This window comes from Cornus florida, unplaced genomic scaffold (assembly GCF_030987335.1).
Source record: "Cornus florida cultivar Cherokee Brave unplaced genomic scaffold, ASM3098733v1 CherokeeBrave_3.0.0_Hap2_Chr08, whole genome shotgun sequence".
NCBI lineage: Eukaryota > Viridiplantae > Streptophyta > Magnoliopsida > Cornales > Cornaceae > Cornus > Cornus florida.
In genome coordinates, this window is record NW_026775578.1 from 29373541 (window position 1) to 29377309 (window position 3769).

At 33.1% G+C, this 3769-nt stretch overlaps 1 long non-coding RNA gene across 1 annotated transcript; it reads right to left on the reverse strand.

Annotated features, from left to right (window-relative positions):
• Positions 1–942: 942 nt before the first annotated feature.
• LOC132271039 (uncharacterized) lies at positions 943–2720 on the reverse strand. Its single transcript, XR_009469643.1, has 3 exons — positions 2427–2720; positions 2176–2260; positions 943–1137 (listed from the first exon to the last, which is right to left on the reverse strand). It is a non-coding gene; the product is annotated as an uncharacterized LOC132271039 (long non-coding RNA).
• Between the last annotated feature and the right edge of the window lie 1049 nt (positions 2721–3769).

Below are 3769 nucleotides of genomic sequence, written 5' to 3' on the forward strand. Positions count from 1 at the left end.
TATTTATGATAATCAATTCTAGGAGTAATTGATTTGAGGTTTTCCGTTATCAATTTTGTTCTAATTTCAAACACTTATATTTATGCTTCACTGAACTTCAAATTAGGCATAAATAGAAATTTGATGTAATAGTTAGATATTTAAACAGATCAAAAAGGTGATAGTTGAAGTTCTGAAAAGAAAAAATGAGTGTACTAAAATTCTGTTTTTTAATAGGTTTTATTGACCAAAGATTAGCACAAACCCTTTGTGTTTTTTTTTTTTGGTTCTATGATTTCCAAGCACCAAGAATTTAATGACCAAGTAGTAATGAAGCTTTAAAACATTCAATCATGCTAATGATTAAAAACATAAGAATAAGATCGGAGGAACTGAAGGAAAAAGAAAAACACAAGGGAAAAATGGGCTTCCGTGGCCCATAAAGCTAGTGTAATAATACACATTAAAAGATCAGACTCTTTTCCTTTGGCATAATAATACATATTCAAAAATGCACTTTGAGAATCACTGTGCCTTTCCTCTGGAGAATCACTGAATCACATCTTTTTCTCTTGCTCATTTACTGCTCCAATTTGGTCCTATTTGCAAAATACATGCGGCTTCAACACAAGATCACAGTGGAATGACTTCATTTTTTGGGCTTCACATCACTGGTCATCCAAAAACATTGCAAATGCCAAAAACAAATTGGCACTTTCAGCATCCATTTATCACATCTGGGCAGAAAGGAACTCGAGAATCTTCAAAGACATTTCAAGTTCTCAGAACTCTGTCTTGTTCAAAATCATGACCTCCATCAGAGAACGGCTCCTGCCTCTATCATTCAAGGATGGTGTGGCTGCTCGGCGTGCCAGTCATGTTTGGGATCTTCCTTCTTCCTTCATTCGCCCTCCCCCTCGACCTCCAGATGGGTCTTCTCTGCAGCTCTGAAAGTTTTGAAAGCTTGATGCTGCTTGTTGCCTGCGTTGGCTTGCTTTACCGGATTTGATCAACAACTTTGGTTGTTTGTTTCAAGCTATTAAGCTTTGGGCCTTATTTGGGCTGTTTGTTGGTTGGCTTGGGCCCCTTAGGGGTCATTTTCTCTTTTGTATTTTTCTTTTGTGCGCTGTATTTCTTCACATCTATAAAATTGCTTGACTTTTCAAAAAAAAAAAAAAAAAAAAAATGCACTTTGAGAATCATTCATTGTTTTAAGTAACCAAATCATAAACATCAATCACATTTGGAAGACTATTGGATCCACGCCGCAATCCAGGTATCATTCATTATTTTCAAGATCAACTGGACACCATGAATTACTACATCATCAAAATGATGATTTAGCAAATGTCAAATATGTATGATCACACAATCTGAGTTTTTCTAATTAATGCACCATAGTTTAAACAAATGGACAGGGGAGAGAGAGAATGTGTAGCTTTCATGTTAACTGACTAGTATAGCTAGCAAGGAAAATCCAACAAAGCTATTTGATGAAATTAGAATTGAAATTAATATATGGCTGAAATAATATTAAGCTACATATGAAAATGGTGTACCATATGGTTATGGACTATAATACTATATGTATTTTAATTAATTCAGTGGATCCATTAAAATTTTATACGGCATAAATTAAAACATATTATGTATCTTAACTTGTTGAATATTTCGAATGAAGGTTTGAAAGGCATTCTTGAGGTAAATAGGGCATACCTGATATGATAGAACTAACTGAAATTCTCTTATTGTGAGTTTCAATTCTTTCAGAATAAATGATTTTAATTGACTTGTTTGTTAACCTATAATCTTCACAAAAAGTATGAGATATTCAACTTCTTGAATTCATTATTACCACAAATGAAATGTCTTAAGCTTTTAACAGGTACTGGTATAGTCTCCTTTTCATAGTTCTTAGGTTTTGTGGGTTGATATACCAGATATAAGTTGTTTTATTGCATAAACATGAATATGAGGAGCCTAACCAAGTAGTATCGCGAACAATAATATCTAAGATACAGAATTCAAATTCCTCTCTCATTCAGTTTGAGAATCAACAGATTTAGGTTAAAAAAAATAAAAATAAAACATCAATAGAGATTCAAAACCAAACTGAAAAACATCATATTCACATGTAAGTAAGTATATATTTATAAACATTTCTTATAAATGAGAGAGATTGTGGGTGAAACACACCAGGAGAGAAGAGAGAGCTCTGGGTTTCCTCCTCCTTCAGATTCTCACTTATTGAACCAGCAAACACCAACAAGACTTTCCCTTCCTAGAGACAGAGAGACGACTGTGTATTTTAGACTTTCAGTTCAATATATATACACAAATACAAATACATGTGTGCGCGCGCGATTGTGTGTCAGTGTGTACAACTCATGTGTGAAAAAGAAATCAAGAGGAAGTAAATTAGACATAGATAAATTAGGGTTGCTTACCGATCAGACAAAAGGCGAGAGAGGTTAGAGAAATTCAAACACAATCTTCAGACTTAGGGTTTCGTCTCTGAGCCATGCGTTATCATTTAGGGCTTAGGGCTTGCCGCTTGCTTCGATCAACGGCCAACTGAAAGAGGCTCACGGAGAGAAACGTTAGGTTTGATTGAAAGAGGGAAAAGAAATTTCGCTGGTGGCCGCTCCCCTCTTCTTCGTCGCCGCTCCCCTCTGATTTGTCTCTCCCCTCTTCTTCTGTGTTTGAGGTTTTTTGCTCCCCTAGTAATGCGAAATGTGGATTAGGTTTTTTATTTATTTATATATATATTTTTTAAGTGTAATTTTAATTGTTTCCAATTTGGAGGAAGGTTAAAAAAAATTTGGTGGGAAGTCTTTTTATTTATTTGTGCCGAATTTGGAGGGAAGGTAAAAAAATAAGGTGGGTAGTCTTTTTACTTATTCACGGGATAAAAAATATCCCTTAAATATTATTAAATATCTACAAGGATTTTAAAAGGCTGTTAAAAAAATAATAAAAAATAAAATAAAATAAAGTGTAATTTTAATTGTATCTAATTTGGAGGGAGGGTAAAAAAAATTGGTGGGAAGTCTTTTTACTTATTCACGGGACAAAAAATATCCCTTAAATGTTATTAAATATCCACGACGATTTTAAAAAGCCGTTAAAAAATATATAAATAAATAAAATAAAATAAAGTGCAATTTTAATTGTGCCCAATTTGGCGGGAGGGTAAAAAATTTGGAGGGAAGTCTTTTTACTTATTCACGGGACAAAAAATATCCCTTAAATGTCAAATTTTAATACTTTATTAACAACAATTATTTGTCTCGTTAAAGTTGAACAAGAATACCCTTAATATATTTAAATATCCACGAAAACTTTAAAACGCCGTAAAAAAAATTTTAGTGTAGTTTTTATTGTGCCCAATTTGGCGGGAGAGTAAAAGAAATTTGGAAACCCTTTTTACTTATTCACGGGACAAAAAATGTTCCTTAAATGTCAAATTTTAACATTTTATTAACAAGGGTTACTTCTTCGGTTAAAGTTGAAGAAGAATGCTCTTAATATATTTAAATATCCACGAGGACTTTAAAATGCCGTAAAAAAAATTTTCCACGAGGATCTTGCTAAATTCCTATGAAAACATTTTTCTTTATGTAACAATCACGAGGATCCTCTCATAATCCTCGTCAAAAATAGTTTCCACAAGGTAAAATAAACAATTCCCGTAAATAAAATATCGTAAAAACTCACTTTTCTTGTAGCGTGGACCGTCAAAGTATCAACCTCTCCTTTAAAAATGAGAGATGATACCATTCAGATTAGA